Genomic DNA, 15,948 nt, shown 5'->3' on the forward strand with positions numbered 1-15,948 from the left:
TCATCTCTACATAGTATAAAATGAAGTCCCCAAAAAGCGTCTGTGTGTTTGAACTCGCAAAACTCGAGAACTACCCGGCCAATTGCGCTGAAATTTTCACAGTTTGTTCCTTTAAGTCCTGAAAAGGTTTGCAGACCAGTTTGAATAAAATTCGATGAATAGTTCTTTTTTTATTCCAATTTACGTCCAATTTTAACTTAAATTCTCAAATATGGGGGTGAAAAATTACTTGCACATATTAATATTACATATCGTTAGAAAGGGTAGAATTTTCCGCGTTCTACGCAATTTGTTTCGATGCTCTAACTTTATTACGGCGGGAATAATTTGCGTTTTTAGCTCGAATTTTTTTAGGCACTACTTTCTTCATTAAATAAATCAATAAAAAGTGAAGGAACTGTCCCACAGTCTTCTTTTTGACGTCATTCGAAAAAGCAACCTTTTTTACTCCAGATCTAACTCGACCTATGGTCGAAAAAATAAGTTTTTATCTCAAAAGGAAAAAAAGTTACAAGCCTTTTTAAATCAAGTTTAAGAAATCTCATATCCATTCAAATTGTGAACCATTTTCTTTCGCATTTTAATTCCTTAAACCTATTTTATTTTGTGTTTCCATGGTTACGCATTTTAAATCCATCTTTCTGGATTTAACTTCATAAAAGTATTTTAATATCTGTCGTCATCGTTTGGAAGGGAAATCATGATGTTTTTTATTTATTTTTTACGCCTGATTGTTGAATATACGTCACTTGACACAATTTTTATTTTCAAGGTAGACCGGGCAAAGCCGGGCAACGCAGCTAGTTTGTATATATTTTGAGTTAAAAACTGCTTTTGAATTGAGTTGTTACATTGATAGAATGGGAATTCCAAGTGAAAAATATAATTCCAAAATGATGTTTCTGGAAAAGGGCGAACTCATACACTCATATAAAAAATGAAAATTGTTACATAAAAAGTTAAAAACTACTTCCCAAAATAATTTTTAAGTTAATAATTACACCTATGGATTTTACCTTAAACAAAGTCTATATTTATCGTAATGTTTATATAGCACACTACTAATTGTAAACTGCTTTGGAAACTATACCTGTGTGCTAATACAGAGCTTACTGTATTAATTAGTACAACTCTTAGTGAGCGGTTGGGCTGCCTATGAATGATACTGATGTTTAAGAACAAGAAAATCTAGATTTATTCATAATCTTTGTTAAGTAGCACCAGGGCAAAAGAAAACCTTATGAATTACACCGCCAACTCATTCATTCCAGTCGAGGACTGCAGTTTTGTGCTTATTAGCCTCATCAGCCCAGCACAGGAAGTGATTGAGGCTGGAGGTAGAAAACCTCTTAAGGAAGCCGAGAGTGCCAAACTGGTTGCTAATATAGAATTAGCACTGACCAGAGGAGTGACTGAAGCAATGGTTCGGTTCAACTCGAAGATTGAAGGCAAGGCATGGTATTTTCATTAAGTTACTGCCCTATAGCCAGGGCTAAGGCAGAAATACATGAAATACACCGCCAACTCATTCATTCCAGCCGAGGACTGCCGTTTCGTGCTTATTAGCGCTTATCAGCCCACCACAGGAAGTGACTGAGCTGGAGGTGGAAAACTTCTTAAGGATGCCAAGAGTGCCAAACAAACTGGTATCTAATATAGAATCAGCACTGACCTGACTTCTGATGCTCTAACTTAAGTACGACGGAAGTTATTTGTTTTTAGCTTGAATTTTTTTTATGCTTAGCTGAAATTTAGGCACTACTTTCTTCATTAAATCTATCAGTTTTACTCCAGATCTAACTCGTCCCATGGTCAAAAAACTCAGCTTCTATCTCCAAAGGAAAAAAGTTACAAGCCGTTTTAATAAAGTTCGAAAAATCTCATCTCCACTTCAAATTATTGACATTTTATTCGGGGTTCCCATAGTTACTTCTTTTAGATTCGTTTGTTTCTTCTTTCTTATTCAAATTTTAAGAGTTTTGATTTTAATGGAAAATTTTAGGCTCAATTCAAGCCCTGAGCTAAAAAGCAAAATATGTTACAAGGGACCACAGATATGAAAGCGACTTTTCAAATGTACAAAATTGCCATTTTGCAATGCTCAGGAGCGAGCCCCTTAGCTCTTACAGCTGTGCAAGTTGGTACATATTATTTTGAAACCCGGGGAAGAGGTGCTTTTTCTTCCAGAGGGTACTCATAATGCATTTTTAATCAGTTTCTCTCCAATTGAAGATTTAAATCTTCACGAATCAAATAAGATTGCAAAGCAATCTTCAGGGGTTGGTGAGCGATAGCGAGCAGGGGGCGGAACCCTCTAGTGTTTTTAAAATAATTAAGACTCAAAAATTGTACATATGTGTATATATATATATTTATTTACATTACAGATACAGAAATTACATACAAAACATTATTCTTCCTCCAATATTAGAGATACAAATCAAACAACAAGCAAGAAAAAAATTCCAAGATTTTAATAAAATCATACAGTATAACAAAAAAGTATGTCCTTTTTTTATGAATACATTGTTCATGCAGATTGAAATGTAAAGCATTTGTTTTTTTTTTCCTTTTCTTTTATTTTTAAAGAGCCTTCGTGCTTATTTATTAACACTGGTAGCATTTCAGTGAACATCTGTGTATTTAAAACAAGAATGTTTCATAAAACAAGGACCTTTAATTCTTTTCCCGTTTTGGCAAGAATCTACCTTATTTTTGATCATTTATTTATTCAGCAACAAAATATCGAGAGTGATAGTAATTTACTTGAAAATCTCTCAATACAAAAATCTCAGTGGCAAAAAAAAAGGGGGGGGGGGGGTAGGAGTGGGTGATTTTCCTCAGGCTGGAAGGCAACATACTATTTATTTTTAAACTAAAACTGCTACATTTTTATCGAGTAAAACATTTTTGGAAAGTTTGTGGTCGGCTATTACTGGCATGCAAATGAAACTCGAGATAAAATTAATTCAAAAGAATATCAGTTAGAAGTGAAATAGATAGGTTTAGGAAGAAATTAAACAGATAGGATTGAAAAGCCAAATTAACTTTCAAAGTAATTTGTACCAGCAAAGTGCAAATCTTACTGAATACAAATTGACGTGAGCATCATAGAAAGTATTTGATTTTGTACCGAGAGATTTTTGGTTCTGAAGGCTGTTGGTAACAGTTCAAAATTTAATCAAGATTCTGACCCCGTTAAATCTTTGCATATTGTATTAGGAGTGTCTATAAATGATGTCACACTTTTTTTTTCAACAAACTTGACCTCTCCTGTCCCCCTCTGTAACACTTCACTTTATCTCCTCCTCTCATTACCTATGAGTTTTTCATACGCTTCTCGTTACTTTCTCCCTCTCCCTTTTTACAGACTCACAATTTCACGAACAACTGTCTGTTCAAAGATTGTCATTTGTAGACACCCCCTTAGAAGACATGCTATATTTTTTAATTCCAGAGAGGAAAAGAATGAAACAATTAGACTTTTGAACAATGTATTTCTCTTTGATCTTTACACACATTTATATTGTATTTTTAATACTGTTTACTTGTTTGCAAACTGAAATTCAACATTTTAAACAATTTTTGGGAAAATTTTCTTATGCATTAGAAGCTGCATTGAAGTATTTAAGATGTTCTTAATATAGGATAATATATTAAAAATATGTGTGAATTTAAAAAAGAAATTATTAGATTAAAACTTACGTTCAATTGTAATTTTTTTTTTTAAAATAAATTTAAAGGTATTTTTGTTGAGGTTTTAAGCAGCATCCTTAACTATCGGCACTTGCATGGATTATTAGGACCTTCAAATCTGAGTTCTAATACTGTGTATAAATGCATTTTTATTAAATTATTTTTTTTAATTAACTGGCAATAACAACTTTTAACTCACTTTATATTTTTCTCATTGATACACTGAAGAACAGTGATTTTGTTGTCTTGTGATCTGTGACTTGTTTTTAACTAACTAATGGTGTACTTAGCTGAAAAATAATCTCAGTTTAGTCAATAACGTCAAAGTTTTAAACTACTGAGAGATCAAAGTGACCAATTCACAAAAATAGATCACTTTTAAAAAATATATATAGAACAAAAGGTTTTTTTTTCTCCTTTAAATAAGCAATAATTACATACACTGTATATATAGTGCAAAAAAAAAAAAAAAAACTTGTGTTACTGATGAACTCAGAAGTATTAGACATTCCTTGCAGAAATGTAATTTTTGCTGTGACAATAAAGAGGTTGAAATTTGTCAAAATATATAAGCTCACCAGCGGAAAGTCATCACATTCACACATGGTGTAGAGAAAAGTCCTGACATAGTCCAGGAAAAATAATTAGTTTTGAAATCAGCATATCTATTCAACTCTAAAACAATGTTCAAACATTGAACTCAACAGAAATTGTGTTAAATTGCTCCCTGGTGTTATCTAATGTACATTCATTGTTTGCTGGTTAAAAATATTTTTGTTGGGTAAGATTACTAAAAACTTCCTACTCATGATTTTAAAAAATTGGCTGCAATATAAAATAATGGCTTTTAACTTTTAGTTTCACTCTTAACTTTTGAATATGTAGATCACATTTTAAGAAACTGTTGATTACTGGTCAGCAGAGTTTTTGGAAGAAGCTTTTATTGAAAAAGTCAAAGAAGTTTCTCTCCTCCTCCCTTTTTTAAAAAAATATAAATTATTTGTTAGTTACAATAAATAAGTTAATTTTTAAAAATGCATGTGCAGAGCATTTGCCCTGCATCTCTTTCAATCTTATTCCTCTTGTTTGATCAATATTCATTTATCCAATCTGTATGGTCACAGATTAGAAAAGGACAAAAGTTTTCAAGGGTTTCTATCAAGTCAAACTTAGATCTCTTCAGCTGAGATCCTACGCACTGTCAAAAATATAACTTTCTGACTCTTCTAGGTTTTCCAGACTGGGTTTTTGAATCTGTTGTTTTCTTTTTATACATATTTTTAATGAAAATAAAAATATTACTGCTTGTCGAAGTTTAACAAAATCTGCACACCTTGTAGGTTTGTCCTTAAGTATTCTATACACTGACTTCAATAAGCAATTTAACTTCTAACCTGTAACAATATTTCTCTGTTCGAGAACTTTTTTAGTTATATGATGCCAATGTTCTAACATTTAACAAAGTAAATTCTCTGCTTTACTTTAGTTCTTTACAAATTAGTCACAAAAATTTAAGGTTAACATCTGGTCCTTCTATTGAAATTAGCAAAAAAAAAAAAAAATAGCATGTTGAATCCTGCAGAGCCTTCACACATTTGCATATAACCTTTTTTTTTCGAAGCCCAGTGGCTCATTGGTAGTGCTTTGCACTTCCACACTGAAAGACCGGGGTTTGATTTTGGGGTTGGGCACAGTACACTCAAGAGCACAAAGTGTGCTTGAAATTTTCCAGGTAGTGCAATATAATGATCATTAAAAAAAAATAGTCTACTACGGTTACAGCACAGAACTTATTGATATTAATTTAAAATAAAAGCAACAAGAAACAAAAATCGTAACAGTGAAATCGAAATAAACCTTATTTGTCCAAAAGTTTTAAAAAATGAGACATTTTTTAACATAAGAATGTTTTTTACATTTCCTTTTCTTTCTTTTTATGACATTTATATTCAAAAATTGTTTAAAATTATTCCAGATTCTTTTCAGAAAGTAGGGACATAGTAGTTATACATGTGGGTTTTCGATTTTCCTCCTAAAAGTAGGCGGTTGACTTATACACTAGTATATACAGTAATGGATAGCATCTAAAAGAAATGTTGCATTAATTAAATTTAGAGGCAATGAAATAAAAATGTTTCTAAACTAAACTTCAAAAGGAATAATTTTTTAAAACACAATTATCGGTAAAATTTTAAATACATAAATAAATACATTGACGAAAATTTATTTACAGTTTTCTACTTTGACTACAATGAAAAAATTTTACAAACATTTTCATGTTGCAAACATGGTATATACAGTTTTTCTTTTATCAGAAAACAAAGTTTGAGAGTTATTCAAGTGAGATGAACTGTTTCTTTGGTCACTGAAAGAAGAAAAGAACTTTTCATAAGCATGAATTTGAAAATGTACTTTGTAAATACAAAACAAAATTTTTTAACACTAATTCTCAATTCTCATACACTTTTTAATAACTGCTATTATAAAAGATTTATATTTATTTATTGATATAAAAATCATATGTTTTTAAATAAAAAAAGTCAGGACATAAAAAGTTCTGATAGCACTGATAAAAATAAAACATGAAAACGATTTTACCAAACAAAAATTATGTCACAGTTGACTCTCGCTACAACGCGATTCGACTTACGCGAAATGACTATAACGCGAATTTTTCATGAGTAACGAATTTCACAGCTAACGCGAATTTTTCGCCCACAGCACGATTTTTTTTTGGAAGTAAGTATCAGCTTCGTTATTGGCGACTAAATATTGACTTCGTGAATGTTATTGCATCCTTTTAAGCATCACTGACACCCAAAGTTCCCACACCAAACTAGTCTAGTGCATCAAATAACCACTCAGCATCTTTCATTTATTTATTTTTTTTCATTCTAAATGTAAAAGTTGTTGAAATAATGGCAACTTAGTGTCACCTTCATCTAAAGTTTGAAGATGGGGACAAAAAAGTTTCTGATATTAAAAAAAGCTAAAATTCTCGATATCCTTTAACAACTACAAAACTTCGACGATAACTCAACAGTAAGTATGAGTGAATCTTCCGTACATACAATTAAAAGTCAAAACCAAAAGATATCCGTAAAAGTTCAAAACTTAGTTTCAATATTGAAGCATGCAGAGCAGTCTAGCAAAGTAAATATTATGAAAATGGAAGCTGCTCTTGTAATGTGGATTAATAAAGAAATCAGGAAGAGGAGATGTTGCCATGAATTGAAACGTTATAAAGGTGCAGCAAACGTATTTAAAAATGTGAAATTAGATAAAAATAACGATCTGACTATGGAGCATAAATCATCACTATCTTCATTTTTTAACTCTTAAATATTGTTACTGTATTTACTGTACTATTATAGTGCATCATTTTAATTTTACGTCTTTCATTCCCATTGGTCATTCATTTTATTCATCTTAAAGTATTTCATGTTGAATAACAGTTTTTATTTAAAGAACTGAACTTTTATACAATAAAAGTTCAGTTCTTTATGCAAGAAACTGTAGTGTATTGTTAAGGAATGCTTTAGAGCAGGTTGAGGGCTGTTTATAAGTATTTGGTATGCTTTAAAAACATTGTATGCACATATTTTTCCACAACGCGAAATTTCGACTTACGCGAGGAGTCTTGGAACGCATCCCTCGCGTAAGTCGGGACTCGACTGTATAGTTTTTTTTTTGTGCTGTCAAATTCATGCATGGAATCCTGTTATAACCTGTTATTTTTGTACTATTTTCTCAGTCAGAAGTCAAGATCAAGTTTGACATCCACTGGTTGAAATTTTGGATAATTTTTCCCCTCACTAACTGGTTCTCAGAATACTGCTTAGGAGTGGAAATGTGGATGAAGAACTCCCTTTTTTTTCCTGTTTTAAATCTTTGTTCAGGATGTACATTGTACATACAACGTGTTTAGTTATGCAACAACCCGATAATCCCTGTTGAGATTTTTTTTTTCTTTTTTTACAAGATAAGTCACCCTGAACTTTTATTACTCAAATAACAGAAGGTTTACATGGAAAATTCACCCGTGAAAAAAACATGCTTATTATGCTTGTGACTCTTATTGTAATTAACTTGGCACATATAAACAAATTGCATTGTGTGCAACTTTCAAATGATATATAGTATTAGTATGTGCAATTATTTTTTTCAACAATATATTATGGAATTTACTTGAAAATTGTCTTAAATTAGAACGAATAGAAACAAACACAGTTTTTCAGAAAAATCTGTCAGTTTTCGTTTATTGCAGACACACATTATTAGACTCATTTCTTATTTATTTAAAGACAAAACTCAACAATCAACCTCATAGCGTCATGTCAACAGGTAAAATGCAATAACTTTTTTTTTTTTGCTAATTGGCAAATTGTTTTGTGAAATTACTTTTTTTTAAACCTAAGATCCAGTTTTGCAAAGATGGATGAACTTCGACACATAGACTTTCATTGGTTAGGAAACTAAAGCCACTGTATGACCACTGTGATCGACACTTTGCAGATACTATGACAGGAAGTCTATCAACTTTTTCATTCCTAATTAAGGTATTTGCATTTCCAGTGAACTTAATTTAGCACTCTGTTTCTGAAATTAAATGTTAAGTTACTAAACTATGGATAGCAGCGTTTTCCTTTCAACACATCAACTTCTTTTCAACCCCTAATGCAAAAAGGAAGAAGGTTATGAGTTTGACATGTGTGTCTGTCTGTGGCATTGTAGGTCCTAAACGGATTAACAGATTTTTATAACTCTTTTTTAGTTTAAAAGGGGACTGGATTGAGAGTGTTCTTAGATACGTTTATCTTTGTATCACTTTAAATACCAAAGATAATAATTAAAAACCATGAAAATTAGTATCTTTTGCAATTTTGGTAGTGAAAACTTACTTTCGCAATTAAAATATTAGTATCAATCAAAAGAATGAAGTTTTCTGCATCTAAAGAAATTTGCTTGGAACTTTCAAGTTAGAGAGAATTTAAACTATAACCGTTTTTAGCAGATTTTAGATAGAAGTTTCTTTATTCACTTAATTGGTAATGGTTTCATTGTTGGCAGACAAGGGGAGAAAGCTCAACAATTTAAAATTTTTATCTGTTGCTTGTTTCTATTTGTTAACAAATCAAGTACAGTCGGATCCCGACTTACGCGAGGGATGCGTTCCAAGACACCTCGCGTAAGTCGGAATTTCGCGTTGTGGAATAACATATGTTTAGAAAATTTTTATAAGCATACCCAATTATTTCAGACATGTGTTAACACCCCTCAAATTGTTTCAAACCATTTTTTTACTATATATTACTGTATCTTTAATAAAGAACTGATTTTTTACTGTATTTTAGAAAAATCGTTACTTTTTAACATGATTACTGTTATAAAGTACAAAATCTATGATCAATAAGATACATGTACTTAAACAGTAGGGTACTTACATTAAGTACATTAATGCATTATAATAGCACTGAATAGTAGATATCGTAATTTTAATTATAATTTTTAAAATTATGAAGATGATGGTTTATGCAGTGTGGGAACACCCCTATTTCTGGCATCGCTTCCATTTTCATGATGTTTGTATTTTGCTCAGACACTACTCTGCGAGCTTCAGTGTTAAGATTAAAGTGCTCAGTTTGGGAGCCTTTCTGTTTTATTAACGTTCATATGTAGAAGGAAAAAAAACTGTTAAGAATCAAAGCGGTTATTTGTATAAACAAAAGCAAAGCGTTGTTTAGACTAATACAGTGTGTGAACTTCCGCTTTCAGTGATGCTAGAAAGTCCATTTCCGAAACCAATATTTAGTGTCAATGAAGCCAATTTTAACGCTCCGCCGCTGAATTCCAAAAAATTTCATGCTGCAAGTGAGCACTTTGCGTCAAGAAAAAAAATCCATTACTCATGAAAAACTCGCGTTATAGCCATTTCGCGCAAGTCGGATCGCGTTGTAGCGGGATCCGACTGTAATTCATTTTAGTATATTAAAAAGACTTTTAATGGCTGGGTCATATTTTTTTTACTAAAAAATCAGATTTTTAAATGTTTCTTTTAACAACCTTCTAGGATTGTGGATATTAATTATGTTGCAAGAGTAAACATGCACAGTATTTAAAAACATATATAAAATACCTAAAACATTTTAAGCTATTTTTGTGTCAATAACTATCTTTTTTAAATGTATTAAGTTAAACCTATTCATACAGGCATGATTCAACTCATTTATTGTTTAAGACACCAGAAATTATAACGCACTGTAAGTGTAGAAAAAAAATGCGTACATTTAGCTAGAATTCTTGCTGTTGAAAGTCAAGCAATTGCTTCATACATAAAGCAATAATACATGTTTTATATGAGCACTTACTTTTTTACACTGAAAACACTTTTTTATTTTCCTATTTAAATATCTGATATAATAATGTTTTTCATTACCTATCTAGTAAAATCATATGTCCAGCATGGAAATGTTTTCACATTTTGTTTTACCTCCTAATGTATTGGAACTAAATTATAGGGTAGGACTCAAAACATATATGCACCTTCAAAATACTGAAGCACTTTACTGAAGTTTTTTTCCAGTATAGAAAATAACAACTTGATATGAGCTACATTCGATCTATTTTCTCTCCTCCCTTCCCCCCATTTTTTAAACCAATAAATTATAAAGGCAACACCTCGCTATATCATGATTGACAGCAAAGCGCAATTTATTACGAAAACAAGATGTAACTGAGGTCAGCTTAAGTAAAAAAAATAATATTTTCATCTTCAAAAAATTTAGAATAAATTTAAATATAGAATATTTTTATGCATTAAAATAATTATTTTAAAATTAAATTAAATTCTTCCAGGAGATTAAAATTTATAATAAGATGAATCCCAAGAATTTTTCAACTAATAGGAAATTAGTTGAAAAATTACGTTTTTGAGGTAAAAAATTTTTTAAGAAAAAAGATTTTTATTATTTTTCGGGTAAAGTAAGAATACTGCGTTGCAATTGAACTCACTGTGGACCCAGGGTCATCTGAAAAGCGGGGCGATCGCCCCAGGAGCCAAGATATGAGAGGGCGCCACAAACCGAGCTTTTGCTGTATTATAATTTATTATTAATTTTATTCTTTTATTTTATTCTTTATTAGCTTTGAAATGCTAACTCATTGCACTTAATTTCTGATTTTATGGTACACATAGATTTCAGATTACGTATTTAATTATGTAAAAAATATTTTTTAAAAATGTACTTTTCCAGTATACGCTCAACATTTGCTGTGGGGGGGGGGGGGGGGTGCTGAAAATGTTCGTCCCCGTCATCTCTTAGGATGGCCCTGTGAGGACCAGTCACATATGAATTGGCATTCTGGACAAAACGCATGTGAAAATGTGGAGAATATTCAGTTGAGGCTAGGAACCTTTAGAACCTAAGTTCAAAACAAATGCAAGAGATGGCTTGACAGTTGTAACTATTCCAAAGATTCTCTTAAGTGGTCATTTTGCAAAAGAATCTCTTCACAAGCTGCAGGGAAACCAGATCAATAGAAAACAACCCTGTTGCGTTCCTTTTCCTAACAAATAATTTTCACAGCTACAATTAAACATACAGGGTGGGGCGTAAGAATTTCATTTTTTGGAAATGATATAAAAAAAATTACATACAAAAAAATTCTTTAATCTTACTTTTTTCCTATCACACATAATAGGAGATTATGCCTTACACTGTTTTAAAAGCAATATCTTATATGTGTTACCTGTTACCCTCCATTGTCAATACACTAATTCAGTGAAACTCAGAAGTTTTGGTCAACTTTTTATAGCATATCGACTTGGCATATTCGGCTCGGATGTGGTTCTTCAGGTCCTCAAGAGTTCGTGGACAATCATTGTGAACCTGCGACTTTAGATAACCCCACAGGAAATAGTCACAGGGTGGCTAAATCAGGCGAGCATGCAGGCCCGTTTAAGTCTTCATTCCAATCGAGCGGCAGTTAGAAATAAAACGCCTCCACAGTAAAAGCAAGATGGTGTCTCAACCAAAGCATGATGGCAACTGGAAGCACGATGTAACAAAATTTCCCATTCAGATCTTTCAGTTGAGCCTCTCCCCACCACTTTGTGATGTTTCACACTTTTTGCGTGCCAAATTCATAAAAGGAAGTTCCCACGCCCCACCCTGTATTTTCGCCCTTTAATTTTTCTTGGGAGGCAGAGGAAAATTGCAATTATAACAAGACATTACAGTATTTTTATATTTTGAAGGCATGTTTTTATCTTTGTTTCATACCTACACATCTTTATTTTTAAATGAAGTCTAATTCTTCCAGGAGCTTAAATTATGGTAAAAAATATACTAACTCACCCGTTAGCTAGCAAATTCATTGCAGCATTTGAATTTTCAATTGCGCTAAGATCTTCAGTTGCTGCATTTCGTTGCACACTGGTTGCATTGGAGTTCAATGTTTTTATTGCATCTTTTCTTGGTCTTCCTCTTTTCCTAGTTGGAGTGGAATCTTTAATTTCCTTTGGTAAAGATATAGCAGGACTAGAAGATGCAGACACTGGTGATTGATCCAAATTAGGAAATTGCTTCATGGGACAAAGAATATCTTCAGAAGAGTATTTGGAGTTTGGTTTTCTAACTCGAGCAGGCATCGATTTTCTTGATGGTAAATCAATGGTAGAGGCTAAATTGAAGAAATTCTTTATAAAACAGACAAATTTATTCAAACAACTATATCAATCTTGTCATTAATTCTATAGAACATAAAATACTATATTTTTTGAACTATAATTCACGGACAATTTTTAAAAAGTTAAAGACTTTTGGTGTGTTTTAAATACTACTGCAGATAATGTAAAACTTTTTGCAAGGAAAGTTTAGCTATTTTTTTTCTTAAAGAACATCATTTGTAGACATTGCTAATGCTTAACAACACTTTAAATACTTGTTTTAATGCAGAAGAAGACATATTTTAGTTTATATTTCAAAATGTTTTGATCTAAGTGTCTTCTTTTGTTTTATAATTAAATTGATCTCTGCCACAAGGAGGGGAAAATAATGTACAGTTCAATTTTGCAAAACCTTGATATTGTAAAAATGTTTAGGGCTTTATTTTTGTTTTGTGTTCTCAATAATTCATACTCTGCTTTTATAATCTGAAGAATTCATATTTTTAGCTAACTTTTATGTTTTTATGACCCAAGCATTCTGTTAGCTTTGTATGCTTGCAATGCAACACTAAATAGATAGATACAGATGTTATAATGATTATCACCAACTATTTATAGAATAAATTTAACAACTTGAAATCCTGATTTATTAAAATACCCATATGAATAACATTTTTTGCCTGATCAATGACAGAACCCTGTATGTAATAATTTGTATGCTTATTTCAATGAACTAAGTGTAGCACTTGACATTTAACAACATTAACTGCCATATCCCACTTATCTACCCACTTAGTAATATAAACTAAATCCTCATGAAGTTGATTTACTGAAGCCTACTAACAATTTCTACACGTTTTTAATAATTGGATATAATTGGATGAAATAAATTTGATTTAAAATATTCATTAACTATATCTTTGGTAAGTTTGGAAAGCATATTAAGGACAAATTTTGTGAATAGTGTTGGCTTGAATACACAGGATAGAAATTTTAGAACAAAAAAGAAGAGTGTGCAAGTTATAAGCAAAAAATTAAATAAAAGATGGGTTAAAAATTATGGTCAACAAAAAGTTAATAACGTCCAAGCAATAGAATTGCGTAGTAGAAAAAAATGAGCGAGTGTTACAGAAGCGGATGCAATGGAATTTTTAAATGCTTAACAATTCTAGGACTGGTGAATGCACAGTGATAATTAAAATGTACATAAAAGCTAGCAGGTATAGAAATGGTTAAATAATTTCTGTAAAAAAAATTTAAAAAATAAGGAAAAATCAAAATATTCTAAAGAAAGAAATTGAAGGCTTTTCCAAAACTTTACATCAATATAAAATGAAATGATTTATTTTTAAAATAAAAATATGATAAAATAGTAACTTACAGGAAGCATTTTCGAGTTTTGGCTTCTCCTGAAAAATGTAAAACAAATTTTGGTATAATTGGTACTTCCAGCTTTTTAGGTTCAATACATTTTGAATGAAATATTTGTATGCACATTACCAACCTTACTTTAATTTAACGAAAAGTAAAAATATGCAATGTTTTTCTTTTAAAAAAACATTTGAAATCCACAATTGCAATGCCAGTCAGTGCTTATTATACATTTGAAAATAAATATTAAAAACATTTAGTAAGTAGTTTTTTTTTTTTTTTTTTTTTAAATAGCATTCTGAAAAAGGCTCAGGGTTTAGTAAAATTTAAAACATAAATAAGTTTTCCAGCAAAGTGTCCCTCCAGTAAAAATAGTGAGACATTTTAAACTGATAAATTATTAATAATAACTGTATAAAAAAGAAAAAACAGTTCTATCTTCTGTTAGTAGTAATATTAGATTAAATAAGATCCCCATTTCTCAAGGAACAATGGGGACAATTTCCCTATTCAAAAACAAAAAGTTTTTAAAATGTACAACTATGCACATAAATATTTTTTTCTGGAACTTAAAATGGCTAACAATTTGAAGAGAAGCAAAGAATCCTACTTTGTCGAAAATCACAAAGTGCAGTTAGGGGGGGGGGGGGGGGGGGGGTTCAAAATGCCAATTTGTTTTGAGATATTTTTTCCTTATGCAAAAAATACAAAAAGTATTGAATTGTTTTATTCATTTATAAAAAATTTATTTCTTGAATGTTATTTTTTAACTATTCGTTGCCATAATAAAATAATTGCAACCAGTTCAGCTATCACTATGAAAGTCTTTGTTGAAGGTGGCATGGTTGTTGGGCATTAGCCTCAAAAGGCTTTGAACTCAGGATAAGAGTTGTGGTCCAAGTGACCAGTCAGTGAATTGAAGTTATGTGAAGTAAAATTCTTAGCTTTGTTCAAAGCTATAGAAAAACAATGGTTCACAAACTGTAGGTAACCAGCCTCACATATGTCGCTAAATCAGTTTTTGATGGGTCACAGCTTTCTAATATCCTGCTTAGCCATTATATTTAGTTCTATCAGGGCAGCAACTCTGGAGAGTGATGTGGTTTTCGAACATCTAAAAATGCTTACGGGCAATGGTAGATATAATGGGAGACAAAATCGGACCTTTACTCCAGGCAGCAACTGCTGAGAGTGTGTCAAATTCAAGTGTTGCACTAGTGTTTAGATCCAAAACGGGGGCATGACAACAAAGAAAAGATCAAAGAGAGCATAAAATTGCATTTGAGTGCCATTAATTTAAATGCCAAAACCTAACTAATATAGCCCTAAATAATTTTAAATTGTATTTTAGATCGTTCTAAAAAGTTTACAAAGAATTGGCTCTTACCTGCCCTTTAACCCGTTCCTTGGCCAAATACAGCCTAAAATGATGTTTTTGGCATTCTTTTACAAAAAATTTCTGGTTGGGAATCTCCCTCCATACCTGTCATTGAACATCCCTAAAGATAGCTTTTAAAATGAGTTTTTAAGTTTGAAGAAAATTCTTACCACCTCTTCCCCTAGCATCTCCTCAGAAAACTAAAAATTGCGTTTTTAGACTTTGAAGTCCAAACAAAGTACCGGGAAAGTTCTCGAACCTATCTCATTTACCTAATGCCACCAAATATAGCATAGAAGTGTGTTTTTAGGCCGTAAACTTTGAAAGCTTGCAGAGGGAGAGATCCCACCCTCTCACTTATTGCTTCAAAGTGCAACAAAAAATTAAGTCATTAAAACTTCAGTATTAAAAAATTGTCAGAGAATTGTCTCGATATTTCCCTTAGCCTATAAAATATGTTTTTAGGACTTAATGTTTTTAATTTTTTCGCTGGGAAGATCCCTGAACTCGCACCCTACTAAACATAGCCTGAAATGGTGTGGTGTTATTTAGTAAAATGAAATTAATTTAAAAACAATGAAAGAATTGCTTTTAAAGAAAAGGGACAGGTTTGAATCTCGAGTAAGCTTTACATAGAACGCACTCACAAGGTGTGTTTGTCATTTAACATATATTTGCTGACTTAAACTTCTCTTTTATCAGATTAAGGGGGAAATTTGTATGAAAATTGAATGAGCTTTTCATACAATGTTTTTTTCACTGAGAAGGGCGGGAGGAGTGATATCACAAATTACCACGCGGGATGACACCTGCACTAGGTATGACATTGGAGATA

Source organism: Uloborus diversus, chromosome 8 (genome assembly GCF_026930045.1).
Source record: "Uloborus diversus isolate 005 chromosome 8, Udiv.v.3.1, whole genome shotgun sequence".
Taxonomy (NCBI): domain Eukaryota; kingdom Metazoa; phylum Arthropoda; class Arachnida; order Araneae; family Uloboridae; genus Uloborus; species Uloborus diversus.